The sequence below is a fragment of the Watersipora subatra genome, chromosome 3 (assembly GCF_963576615.1).
Source record: "Watersipora subatra chromosome 3, tzWatSuba1.1, whole genome shotgun sequence".
Classification (NCBI taxonomy): Eukaryota; Metazoa; Bryozoa; class Gymnolaemata; order Cheilostomatida; family Watersiporidae; genus Watersipora; species Watersipora subatra.
Genome location: NC_088710.1, coordinates 25278148 through 25293249, shown reverse-complemented (window position 1 = coordinate 25293249; position 15102 = coordinate 25278148). Strand labels below are relative to the sequence as shown.

The 15102-nt window shown below is 33.6% G+C and overlaps 2 protein-coding genes across 3 annotated transcripts in view; one reads left to right on the top strand and one right to left on the bottom strand.

Annotated features, from left to right (window-relative positions):
- Positions 1 to 15102, top strand: part of LOC137389555 (uncharacterized) — a 365277-nt gene that overhangs the window by 55545 nt on the left and 294630 nt on the right. The window lies entirely within an intron of this gene.
- Positions 1 to 15102, bottom strand: part of LOC137389556 (uncharacterized) — a 386829-nt gene that overhangs the window by 131932 nt on the left and 239795 nt on the right. The window lies entirely within an intron of this gene.

Genomic DNA, 15102 nt, shown 5'->3' with positions numbered 1-15102 from the left:
TTTATGCATTGTTGCAGTCATAGAAATACATATATAACATCACCTAGATATTAAATCAATAAAAATTTATTTTATCACTATTGCTAATTAAACCTTTGCCAAATATTCTTATTTGATTCATGCACACGAACAAAAATTTATGGTAGGTAGAGTAGAATAATACATAACATTTTGCTTGTTACTGGTTGGTTACCTAAAGTTGTAGTTTACTGCAAAGTTATTAACTTTTCAATATACTTTTTGCAATTCTATATTTCACATTTTAGTGAAGTCAGTTTTTATTATTGTAACTAACCATTATTCTACTGAAATGGTATAATACCACAATCTTCATATATCAAATATTTGCAAACTCGCTACACATTCAGTTTCATTATTGACTTATAGCGCACCACATTACGCCACTTAAGAAACAATTAGTTTAATCTCTGAATAATGCCTGATTATGAGTAGCATGCAATTGGCTACTTTAAGGCTTCTCAAAAAAAAAAAAATATGACAACTGTTTGTATAGTATAATAGCTCTCGCTTGAGTCAATTAACTTTGCCACTTCTCAGGACAAGGGTAGATAACTCTACTTACAGAAGGCTGTATGTAGTAAACTTGGTAACAATTAACTTGCTTTAAACCATAACTGTCACGAACAACTTTTATTGTATTTACTAGGTAAACCAGACACGCTGATTCCGATTTTGTACTCAAAATAAAGATTAGTCCACTAACCTTCAAAGTCATTTAGGCTGTTGTAAAGCGTTACAATATCCGTTTCGAAAACAACACAATCGGCATTACAAGCTCCGCCCATAAATATGTGACAAAACCTAGCTTTTTCAGAAACGGAAGTTAGGAAAGTTTAGTTCGATTTAGAATAATAGAGATGGGTGTCTTAAAACCCATTATTATCTAAATCCAGTCTGTAAAATAATTTCAGTTTTTTATGAAAAGGATATTAACTATTTAAAATTGCTCGCAGCTTGTTACATGACGTTTAAATGAGCTGGACGCCGAGAAAAATGAGCTCAAAAAGCGCGGTTTTATCATGAGCTAGCGTTGTTATCGCGCTTTTTAAATATGCAATGCTAAATAGCTTATCTACCTTTCAGAAAAGACTGATATTATTTTTAAATCTGGATTTAGATACTAATAGATTTTAAAACAGCCATCTCTATTATTCTAAATCGGTCTAAACATCTCTACGTAACTTCTGTTCCTAAAAAGCTAGGTTATGTCAAGTATTTATAGGCGGAGCTTGTTTTGCCGATCGTGTTGTTTTCGAGACCGATATTAAAACGCTATAAAAAATCCTTTATTACTCTGAAAGTTAGTGGCCTAATCTTTATTTTGGTTATAAAATCGGAATCAGCATGTCTGATTTACCTAGTAAATACGATAAAAGTTGTTCGTGGCAGTTATGGTTTAACGTTGGCAGTCATTTAGCTGTGAACAAGTAAATCCTGAGTGAAAAGAACTAATACCTGCAGAGTCAGCTAATTAGACATTGTTATAGCTGAAAATCATGTTTTTGAAATAGCTGTATATTAGCAATGTTCCCACAAACGTAAATGTCAAGAGATTAGTTAATAGGTAGGAAACTTAGCAGTTACAATACATTCCTACAGCATATATTATCTCCCACTAACGGAAACAAATATGCATCAACAACCATTGTTTACATGCTGCATATGTGTACAATATTCTTACCATTTGATTGTTGAGTTGGGAATTACTTACTCAGTCCATAGCAACACTATAGTAGGAACACAACTCCTATTCAGTCTATCAATTTATATAGAAGTAGCTTTATAGTTATATTCATTCCATGTCTAGCAACTAAGGAAGCAACATCATTTAATTGTATACTAATAGTTGATCGATCAACATGTGTATTATATCATAATATCTTACGTCTAGACTTCTAATATAACCCCAACCCAGTCTTTAGAGGGTTGGTTGGAGGTGTACGTACAGTAGTGTATACATGAGGCATCGTTACATGAACTATAGCATTGGATTAGCCTTGTTGTAGAACCGTAACCTGACCATCACTAGACTACCTCCCACCTATCGGCATCGACACTCACATAGACGGTGAATAACATTATAGCATCAGCTAACCAGAGTCCTCTGCACCTAACGACAAACACAACTGAAGTGAAGACTATCCATATATAAGGAGATTTGGACTCATACTAATACTGAAGGTAGATAGCTCATTTACAACAAAATAAGCTACAACAACATCCACTGAACAGATTAGCCTATTAAGCTTTGATTAGTTCTCATTTTTTGATCAACTTGCATATGCCTGACTAAGCAAACTCTTGTTGACACGCAACAGACAATTATGCTGCCCCCATGCTGATCAGAGAAACTACTCCTCAGCTCTCATGGGTTTCAGCGCTAGACAATATTATAGAATTAGTGGATTTCATTATCAATGAGTCTATTTGTGTAGAATCGTTATCTAGGATAGTATAATGGGTGTGACCTAACAACAGAGAAGAACATACTGAGAGCATAAATGCTATGAAGGGTGGGACTCCAACTTTCACTAATGCTAAATGCTGATCCTTTGTTTTTTTCGTGACGTAATTTTATGTTAGTTAGATAATCTTTATTGAACAAATATTAATATAAAATATAATATTATTTGCGCTTCTATTTGCAGGCAAAAATAAATGTAATCTATAATTATATTTCATGAGAAAGAAACTCCCCATCTGTAAGTGAGATTGTCAGATGTAAATAACAAAACAGTTGTGTAGAGAGGGTAATTACAAGTAGCAAAATAAAATAATACTGACAGGAAACAGAAATTGCTCCACATCAAGACTTATATACAGTGTTTATATACAAGGCAATACAGAATGCAATATTGAGAATGCAATAATGAGAATGCAATAAAAAAAATATATTGAGTCCACAGTGCCAGATGTGGACCCAATCCATTCAGCCTTGGCAGCACGGCGACGCAGCCCCCCCCCCCCCAACCAAGGCCATACAAAGTCAGGGGCCAAGAGGAACAAAATTTCAGAGCAAACTGTGTGCCCGGATGTTTGACACATGCTGAAATAACAGCTGATAAAGTCCCTTTTGCACATCCTTTATGGTTTTCAGCCATCTTTATAGACAATTTAATCTTTAAAAACACAAAGCTTTTGCAATGATAATTTGAAAACAAAAATTTTGTTGGCAACTTTTTTAATATAGTATCAAAACAACTCCTAAAAGTACAAGTAAATAAAAGAAAAACGATAGTTTTCTGCAAAAATGGCAGCTTTTTCGACTTGATGACATAAAAAAAAACGATGGATATGTACCAAAAATTTAGTATGGACACAGCATAAAATATATTATCATGTTTATGTCACTACTTAGTATTATTATTTACTTTGCTACATTGCTAAATATACATACAGCACAACCTGTAAACTGTCAGAGCCTGGATTTCACTACCTTTATCATAGAGGTTATTATATGTTTTTTGCTTTCAATATTGACTCTCTCTATGATCAAGCAGCAGCTGCCAGTTTGCTCCTGGGTATATATTATGAAAGCGTTTGATAAGTTCTGTTGTATTACACTTGTCAGATGTTGCATTTTATTCAACAGTTATTGGGAAAATAATTGTAACAAAATATTTGGTAATAAATGCTTATTTACTTGTTTGCTATGAAATCTTTACTCTTTTTTTAGGTTTTGTAATCGATGAATAAAATGTGATATATCGGTTATTTATATTGTTATAAACTTTAATAATATAATAGCTTATACCTGCTCCGTAAAATTGAATATATAAAATTAAATTATTCAAAAAACAACACTAAGTTTTATTGACAGCTGATCAATAAATAATAATAATAAATAGTAATAGTAAATAATAAATAAATAATAATAAATAGTGGCTGCAAATTGCAATAATAAAATATGAATCATTCTACAGCCTGTTTCTTAATACAATGAACACATTTTAATTTATTTTTACTCATAATAGGCTTACAATAGCCTCAGAGCGTTAAGATCACAACATACTTTATATTTAAACACTGAATACCTATTGTAATTGGTCACATCTACAGTAAATGCATACAATTATTAACATATCAAATATGTTTAAGAGTTACCTTATTTTGGTAGAGCTATTTGTATTTGGTTATCAACAATAAATGAATATAAATATTAGTATATTAAAAGATTTAAGTATTGCCTTATTATGTATAGCTGAAGTGCTTCACATTGACTATTTTGACAGTCGAGTGAAAAAACAGTCTACAAAAATGCACATTTAACAGACTCACCCCTCAATACTTAGTAAAAACCAAGGTTAAAAATAGGAAGATTGATTTTCCTACATTATAAACTTCTAATTAAATTCTGTATTTTATAAGGCAGATTATAAAAAAAAAGATTTAAAAGCTCATCTTTAAGAAGAAGTTTTTTAGGTAATGCAATATTTTCTCCTTGAACCTTTTGCTCTGCGAATGACAACAAAATTAATCTTGATATTTATTTAGATCGCTAAAACAATTTTGTATCGAATTTTGTGTAAAGAAAGCATTTTAAAATATAATTGCTATTGTAAGTTAAATTTGCTTATGTTTTTTTATCACAAATGATAAATAGGCTCTCAAATAAAATCAAGCTTTTTATATGTGAGAATGCGAGATTTATTTACCCTTTCCATGAGTAAATAATTCCTGTTGTACTGGGGCCTTAGATTTTTCTCAATAATGAAGACATTGTTATCAGTCTGTTGCTGATTAGCAAGAGCTGTCATTACAGACTATTGCTGCTACTAATAACTTTTCTTCAGTAGTTTGACTGATATTACTCTTCCGCTAACTATTCATGACTAAAATGTATTTTATAGTTTTTCTTAAATTGATAGGTCATCTTTAAATTGCCTACCCTAACTTTTAGGTTTGATAAATTAGTTTATTTTTAGAAAATAAACTAATGTTACTAATGTACAACAGTGTGGCTGAGTTTGTGCTGTTGGATACCTAGACATATTTTGCTAATGCTCCTGTTTTCTGTGCACGTCATAGAAATAAAAATTGCGTTTTGAAAAGCAGATTATTTTTATTGAACATGTCTGTGATTACTAATAAATAAGGTAAGGTATTTTTTGGGACATATTAGATGCTTCTCATATTTGTAAATGGACGGTAGTTGGTAATTTAGATAGTAGCCAGCTCTAAAATAGATTAATGGTTACAGGCAAACCGTGGGTTGATTAATATTGCTGTTTATCATAATAAAATTGTGTGCAATTCATCATATCCGAGCTTTGTACATTATATAAATAATTAGCAGGAATATAGCAAATACACATTCACTTTTCATTTTGTTCTAGCAAATATAGAAACTTGGCCAAATGATCTACTTCTTTCTGTAAAAACTGACCACTTATTTGCCAGTTGAAAGACACAATAAAATAGAAGACTGCTACACACAATCTGGCAATATTAAGATGAGGTCATAGTGTTGGTGTTTTTGAACTGTGTAGCTTTTATCCATGCTGTGAGCAATGAACACAAATCATAACACAATTAACCACAGTACAAGTTATTTGAAAGATGAAATAGTTGATGCAATATTGCACCTTTTCATATATCAACCAGTCAAATTGAGCGCAATCCGGATCTTTAAGCAAAAACCAAATCTAGATAAAAATGTTTAAGAAAAACAATTTGCATCGCGACTGTCAGTAGAACTACTCAACACATTCTAAGTATAATCACAGCTAACCAGATTGGTAAAGAAAGTACAATTTATTAAAAGCTCACTAATGACAAAATAACAGTTTTTAAAAGAGAGTTAGAGTGTTTTAGATTATTTAAAATAATGTCTAATTTTTCAATGCATAGCCGAGTATAATTAACAATTACCAAACTTCATTTACGGCCAATCAATGGTTTTTAAAGTAACTGATGTGATAAGTATAAACGCTAAATTATCAAAGTGTGTTTTAACATGATTTATACTGGACCTAAAAAAAAGAAGCATGTGTGCTATGTTTTTAGTAACTATTCCATACAAAAATACATGTATTTATATTTAGGACATTTGGTGTTAGCAGGTGATTGCTAATAAAATAGTTATTCACATAAAAGTGAGTCAATTTACTGACAAAATAATGACTGCTGCTCAAATGAAAAGCAAGTAACCATTACAATTGAACATGAAACATGTGAATACTTTTGACAAGTTATGCAATGTGTCAGTGAGTGAGTGGGTAATTTTCATGTGGTCTGTTTTCACCTTAATTAGGGCAAGATTGTGCTATTTCAACCTGGGAATGTCAGTCTTAGATAAATTGCATATCTAGTGTAAATAGTAGTGGAATTCATTTTGGATTTATTAAGTGCAATGTTATTAACAAATTGTAAGGCTCAGCTTCACATTGAACACCTGTCTTGTTAGTTGTCTGAACACCTAGTGTAGCAATTAACCTTTGATTGCAGGTTGAGCAAGATCTTTAGATCAATTACCTTTAGGAAGCATTGAAGCATTACATGGCAATATCTATATGAAATAAATATTGGTGAGCTGGTTTTAAAAAGCTAATAGAAATGTAGTTATCTGTTCCTCGGTTAATATTTTTCAGAATGTGCATCCAAACATAATATACATTGTAATTTACTTTACAAGTACCGTGGCAAATATGATTTTGTTTGTCGTTTTATTTTTTATTTTTCCTGATTGATTGTACAATTTTTTATCAGTAATAAAGCTATATGGTTACGTGAAGGTATTCATTTGACATTTTAAGCTTTGACAGTTAGTCAGGAAGTTAGACAGATACGGGATTAGAACAGTTACAACAGACAACTATTAGCTGTTGTTTAGTGTTGATTCTCTAAGACAGCATTAAGGTTTAAAGGCACCCTCAAAATAGTATTTTTTTCAAATAATTATTTTCAAGAAAAGACATGTTTCCTATATAATTCAAGTGCGCTCTTTCCATTGCTTTCATTGCTGTCTTAAAAAGTATATCGGATCATTTTAAAACACTCATAACTTGAACCGAATGTTGGCCACTTCCAGAGACAATATGCCCAAGATATTGATCGCTGCTTGGTGGTACGTGGAAACAAGGCAGCTGAACATGTGGTAATTGCTGCTAGGAAGGCAAACAGAAGGTCAGCTGCACCGTATGATAATACATATTCAGGTGGAGGGTTTTAATAATACATATTCAAGTAGAAGGTTTTAATAGTGTATGAGACAATCCAGCTGCCCATAATTATAACTAAATCATCCGTTTTCTAATCCCTCATTTTCTAATCTCATTATTGGCTTTTTGTCAGTGTTTTCAATATTTAAAACACTGTCAATTTGTCAATTTTTAAGATATCGACTTGAAATTTTGTATGGCTAATCCTTGAAACCTAACTGATGTATTTGTATTTATGGTCTCAGAATTTTTCCTCTTTGTAAATGAAGTCCTTCCCACGATCCAAACTCCAACCTGATTTCACATATATGACTTTTTGTCTCTTTTTACCTGAATAAAAATTGTAATTAAAAATTCTGCTCTCATATTGTCATGATATACACGGTTTGGCACTATAAAAACCAATTTTAAAATGGATACACTGAGACTTTCATCCAGATATTTTTGCATGAGAAACATGACTTCGAAACTATATTCTGATTTTCATAAATGAAAACCATTTGTTTGGTGAACAAACAAAATATACCATTAGATTTGTCTCCAAAAACTACACCAGAATATGACCTTTTAAAGGTTGTAACATTATATATAAAGAGGGGGGTCTCTCCGAGGGTGCCTTCTAATGTTAAGAAATGGTTCCTTAGCATCAATTGTTAAAAATCAGCTTATTCAGTTTTGGTAATAGTAATTAAGCGGTTTTATGTATTTCCAAAAATATTGTTGAACCATGATATGTTAGGAAAAAAATACCCGTTTTTGGTCTCACATTTAAACATTGCTTAAAACCAAAATATTGTTGCAAGAGTCTTGTTAGATTAGCAGTTGTATTAAAAATTTGAATTCATGCATTTTTAATAGTTATTTTTTCAGAATTTGCGCTCCTCAAAGAATTAAACAAAAATAGAAAGTTCACCATTTTTTTCTCCAAATAATCGTAAATATTTACCATATATGGCATTTTTTATCTGTGTTGCAAGTAATTATATGACATGACTGGTGAGATGCCTGGTGTTGCACAGTTACTAAAATTAGCTAATAAACATTGAAAGGTAATGTAGTTGCCTGCCACTTGCCATTAAACCAGGCACATTGCAAATGGTTAACTTTAATAAGCTAGTAACCTATTGCTAAACATACTAATAAGAGTCGTTAGAGCAAGCATAAATTGATGTTGCCCAGTAACGCGGAGCGTTAAGCAGATTTTCATCCACATAACAACATATATATTGCCCAATGAATTTATTGATTTTGTATAGCTCAATGTTTAGAATATCATCTCTGGGAAAGGGGGAAGGGGGAAGGGGGAGGAGGAAGGTGGAAGGGGGAAGGGGTTTCACAATAAACTCTTCTGCAATACGGATTATTCATATAAAGATTTTAATAGTTTAATAGTTAAAGCTGGATAAACTGAATTACATACAAACTTTGGGATTTATATATATCGATAGATAAATAGCTAAATTCCTACAAAGATTTTCAAGCAGCAATTTTCTTTTACTACCGCTTGCCATTATGTCAACTCAATTTTGATTGTGGGTGCATTAGAAGTTGTTTATGCTTTCAAACGTTTAGCAAAGAATTTTTTACTATATGTAAATTTACTGACAAATAAGTTTTAAAGTAACTTGTAAAGTCGTCACAAAGTTTTGGTGGAAAAAAAGTTGGAAAAAGCTAGCAACCCTTGATTTTATGTTAAGAAGTTGTTCATTTTTTTAAGTAGATAACCATCAGTAATTGTCTTTGGTAAACTCAAAACTCTGAATTTTTTAAAATAAAAAATGTGACAATGAAAAGGACTCAATCTGATGATTTATCAATAATACATGATACAAATTTACGCATTTGTACCTTTATACGATATGTGTTTGATTGTCTACCAAGTTTTGGTATAACTGATCAAATACTCTTAATTGGGCAATGCTTCATCTGTCTGAAACGCTATGATGAGTTTGTGTTCTTAATACATATCTGTATCGAAAGTTGAATTTAAAACCGTTTCCTTCTTTTTGAAGTTTTATTATTTTGGCATGCCTTTAGACATTAAAATGAAACTCATTAAAATTTTTGACAATATTCAGTTATGATTAAGCTGCTTTCGTATGATTGTTAACCTTCAAAATTAAATTTTTTCTGTAGCCACTCACTGATTTATGTCTTTTCTTGATGCTGCCAAGCGAGTATTGTGAATATTTTAAAGAATTGAGATGATGCAGCAAACTAGAAGTAACCAACTCATTGTTTATAGTTTATTTTCATGAATAACTCAGTCTTTCATTGTTTAGTAGTAACTGGTTTTGAGTTTGGCTTTAACTAGATTTTTCCTATATTGTTGCTCCGTTAAAGTAAGGTGATCTAAACAAAACCACTTGTATATTTTTCACAATGGAGTTTGCTTGTTTGAACAATAGCTAGCATATTTATATTAGGTATAGCAAATGTTGAAATTTGCGCATAAATGTTAAACAAATATTTACAATGAAGATGACCTTTAAGAAATTAAAATGTGTTGAAACTGGAAAAGAATTAGGCTGAGAACTGAAGAGCTGACTTGAATTTCCTAGCATTGATTTGTGTTAACATTTGCAAAGGAAGGGCTCCAACAAGCTAGAAAGGTTTGACTATAACACTGTAACAGTAACATCTTTGTTGAATGTAACTAAGCTACAGCAGAAGACCCTGCGAGTCTATAAGATTTCATAAAAGCTTCCAAATGAATTGGCACATTCTTGTATATCTTGAAGATGCTTGTCAGAATATACAAATAGAGTTATTGACTGCTACTAAAGTCAAACATTGATATATAAATGCCGTGATAGATTAATGTTTCAAGATGTAACACATAATTTTCAAAATTTTATGCTTCGGTAAAAAACAAAATATTTGAGATACGATTATCCATTGGATGTAAAGTACTGTTGTTGTGTAGGCAACAAATACGTGATGTTCAGTTTGTTTGCATGTTAGCATGTTAACATGTTATCGTGTAGTTTGTTGTCATCGCACTCATTATAAACTTTAAAAAAATGACTGAAACTTTGCTACACTGTAAAAGTAGCATGTAGTGACAGTCAAAAGGAAAGTGAGGCAAAAAGACCAGCCCAAAAAGTGTGATGAACAAGAGTTTACAATGTTAAAAATACTAATGAGCATCAGTTTAAAAATTGGATTTTATTTGTGTTTACTTTTGTATGTCAATAAATGATTTAGAGGCTGATACATGTATGCGTGTGTGCGGCATGTGCAGCATGCATGACAAGTTCGGCGTGTGCAGCGTGTGCGGCGGGCGTGGTGTGCGCAGCCTGCGCGATGTGGGCAGTGTACGCGATGTGTGCGATGTGTGCAGTGATTGCGGAGTGTGTGATGTGTGCGATATGTGTGCACTTGTGTGTATGTGTGTGCTACTTTTTCCCTATACTCGTGTTAATGCTATAAAATCATGCTCGCATATAAATCAGTTTCCATTTTGAAATAATCCTAACTCATTACTAAGACTTGCAACATAGCACATGTTTATTTGCTGTAAACACATAACCATTTTCTTGTAGTTCCTCAATAATAGGGACATTAGTGGGACGTTCCGTAATGTTTTGCGTAAAAAAACAGTCCAAGCAAATGTTTTCATAATGTTCTACTAACATTATCTGTTGATGATTATTGCATTCTATTTCAACAATGTCACATGAATAATATAGTAACAATCTGTAGAATGTTACATAAATAAATGTCGCAACTGTTTTCATAACATAATTCGAGGACATTTTTATTGAACGATTTTATTTTTTTGCAATAATTCTATACAAAATTTTCGTTCACTCATTGTTGACAACAAATAAACAACACAACAGTGATGATGTTGCTGTTCAATTGTTGTCCAATTGAACAACAACAATGTAACATCGATTGTTCCTATAAATTCCTGGGACCTTCGAATGTTCCAGGACTTTATTCTAGGACTTTATTCAAATGTTCTGGGAATGTTACTTCGGTGTGTTTTAGTGTAAATGTTCATATAACATTTGCTTGCAATGTAACTCATAAATTATGGTGTGACATAATTTTCACCTTTAAATGCGTGTCCAAGTAAAGTTACAGTATTGCTACTTTGGAATGTTTGAGTGTAAACATCCATATAACATTGATTTGCAAAATAACTGGAACATTAAGGTGTGACATTATTTTTACCTTAAAATGGATTTTCCAAGGATGTTATTTCAGAATGTTTAGATGTAAATTGTTATATAACATTAGCTTGTAATGTAACTCAAACATGGTGCTGTGACGTAAAAATTACCTTCAAATGCATGTTCGAACAACGTTACAGGAATGTTAGCTTAGTATTTATGAGTGTAAACTTGCATTAACTAATCAAATTACTTTCCTAGCAATGTTACAGGTCATGGGCGTTGAGAACAATTGAGTATATCCTAAACCTGACAATTTCACCTACTAGAGTCTGCTTCGTGCTGAAAAACTTTCATCTGGGAAATGCAATATTATTCGAATCAAATTTATTCAAAAATTTACAAAATTTCATTTCAAAGCAAACATACTGATAAAATATTTGCTTCGAGCATGCTGCAAAAAATCTATATTTTGTATGCAGCGTTGTAAATAAATTGCCTTTACATTTAGGAGTAAGATAACTTCATACATTGTATTGTAGTTTTCAGAGTTTTAACACTAGTCTTTAAAGGGAAAAATATTTTCATTTTCGCAAAGTTAATCTCAAAAATTACTAATACTCTGACAAAATCTTAAAAATGGGAGTATTATGTACATAAATTCTAAAAGATTTTATGTAAATTGATTTAATTCTAGCCTTGACCAGTCTCTTTATGTTGCTCTACAGTCTAAGTCTAATGTGACATATGGAGTCTGGTAAAACCACTGTTTCAACATTTTCACTTGTTGTTCTGATAGATTTAGCATTGCATTTATTATTGTTATGGCTATTGAGCTATAAGGGATTGTGACAATTATGAGATAATAGTTTATGGCTACAGTACTCCTTTTGCTTATAACAATTCTGTTTACATCTGAGGCAAAATAGCCATATAGCGCTCTATTGTATTTTTACCATATAGTAAGCTAATATTTATAAAGCTACTTTTGGTTCCATATGGATACCCACAACATTTTCAGTTGAAGTTTTGTGTTTCCATCAGTGAATAAACTACATTACATTCTACACTACTTCAGACTTCAATTCTTTACAAGAATACAACAGGCTAAATTGGCGACAAGGATGGAATCTTCTTGACTGGACATTGATACCAAGGGAGTTCTAAAAGTATATATCAGCTACGTATTCAGTCAGAGAGCTACCTACAGCAGAAGATTTACATTATTCACCTAAGGAAACACACCACCCTCTACCTACAACACCGACGCTGCAGTTTTTTTGTGAGTTAATACATTTGTATTTCTAAACTTCAACAATTGTTAAAATGAGCGAAATAGCAGAGTTAGTTGCAATGCTTAAGGAGCAAAAAGTTGAAAATAGAGAGTTAATACAAATGTTGGTAGAGGGAGCATCTAAAGAACCGAAAACGCACCATGCGGTTCCTAATCCTAATTTTCCTGCCTTTGATTCAACATTTGAGTTGTGGACAGTTTACTGGGCTAGATTCAATACTGTTGCAGTCGCTCACACTATAGCAGAGGATCGAAAGCCTAAAATATTTCTCATGTCACAGTCAGTTGTAACATACAAGATTCTAACCAATATTTTGGCTCAGATGACCCCACCAAAAACATCAACCAGCTGACCATGGCAGAAATAACTGGCTTCATGAAAGAACCGTACGATCTGAAGAAAGTCATCATCAGAGAAAGGTTCAAGTTTTGGAGTGAAATGCGGTGCAAACCAAGAGAGACCGTCCAAAGGCTGGCTGCACGTATCCGTCAGGATGCCACCACTTGTGATTTTTCCTCCATCACCAACCCACTTCACGAAGCTATGCGGACCAACTTCATTTGCGCTGTAAGCAATGAAGCTGATCTGAAAGCCCTGTTCAAAGGTAAAGTCGATGAACGGTCTTTCACCCGAGCAGTAGAATTGGCTGCAGAGACTGAGGACGCCGCTAAAGTAGCTAAGGAGACTGTACATGGATCCAAGGCTACAAGTATTAACAAAGTTCAGTCTGAGAAGAAACCAGCAATCAACAGGCCTAGCGGTTCTTCATCCAGCGCCAGTTAGCGGAACCGACCACCTCCAAGCTGTTATTGATGTGGAAAGAACCACTTGGCTAACATTTGTGCGCACAATAATTCCTAATGCAATTTTTGTAAAAAGCTTGGTCACATTGAACCTGCCTGCCAAACCAAAAAGAAGAATGCAACTTTAACTCAACCTGTCAAGATAATCAAAACTACAACTGAAATCAAGACTGTAAAGATGATTGCATCTCTACCCCAACTACAGCAACAGTTGAAGATTAAAGATATGGAATTCACTATGGAGCTGGATACCGGAGCTTCATCACGACAGACGTTTGGAAGAAGCTTAATAAACCGACTCTGGAACCTACCAAAGCACAATATGAATCGGCATCAAAGCATCCAATACATGCATTGGGACCATTTCAAATGTTAACAACAGTTCCTGATGAAGAAGCGGATGGTCAGACTTTAAACTTTGTAGTGACTGAAATTCCACATCTTAACCTTCTTAGACGCGACACTATACAGAAGCTGCAGATATCGGTCGATGATAAGATGAAACTCAGATCGTCAACCAAAGTTAACACAGTCAACATGGTATTTAAGGATATCCATCCTTACCAATCTTTGCAGCAAGCATGTGAGCAACTCTGCCAGAAGTTTCCAAACCTTTTTCAACCAGAGCTTGGATGTCTCACGACTTCAAATTGGAAGTCAGATTCAAGCCTGACGCTAAACCTGTTTTCTGCAAAGCCCGACCAGTCCCGTTCGACATGCAATCAGATCTAGTCCAGGCATATGAAGCAGGAATCAAACGAGGGATTTGGAAACCGGTGCAGTTCAACAATTATGAAACGCCAGTAGTGCCTATCAGGAAAGCTTTACTGCCAGGTCAACAAAAGAGAAAGCTGCGAGTATGTGGAGACTACTCAGTTTCTATTAACAGCCAACTAGAAACACATCGTCAACCCATGCCACTCCCAGGAGACTTGATGCAGAAGCTAAAAGGCGGTTACGGATTCACAAAGATAGAATATGCTGATGCATACAACCAAATTGCACTAGCTCCTGAGAGCCAACGACGCCTGGCGTTGAATACGCACAGAGGAGTTCTTCTACAGCAGAGATTTCCTTTTGGAATAAGTTCGGCACCAGGCTATTTTCAAAAAATCATGGAGCAGCTTACTAGTGACTTAGAAGGTGTTGCAGTGTATCTGGACGATATTCTAGTCAGCGGATCTACAGAGGAGGAGCATTTAAGCAACCTAAGGAAACTAATGCAACGCTTAGATGAGAAGGGCCTACGCTGTCGGAGGGAGAAGTGTGAATTTTAAAAACATGCAGTCAACTTCGTTGGACATCTACTTTCTCACCGAGTCATAGCTAAGGGTGAAAAGGCAGATGCAGTCAAAGCCATGCTCAAACCCACGGATATCTCATCACTTAGCTCATTTCTTGGATCCATGGTGTTCTACAGCAAATTTCTACCGAATATGTCAACAGTAACAGAACCACTCTATCGACTCACTCAAAAAATGTGTCTTGGATATGGGGATCTGAAGAAGAAGCTAGTTTTCAACAACTCAAAGAGATGCTATGCTCAGAGACTGTACTAGCTCATTTTGATCCATCACTAGAAAATGGAATTCTTGCGATGCCTCATCAGTAGGAGTTGGTGCTGTTCTTTTCCATCGATACTCGGATGGTTCAGAGCAACCAATTTTCAATGTAATAAAGATGCTAAACAGCACGTAGAAAA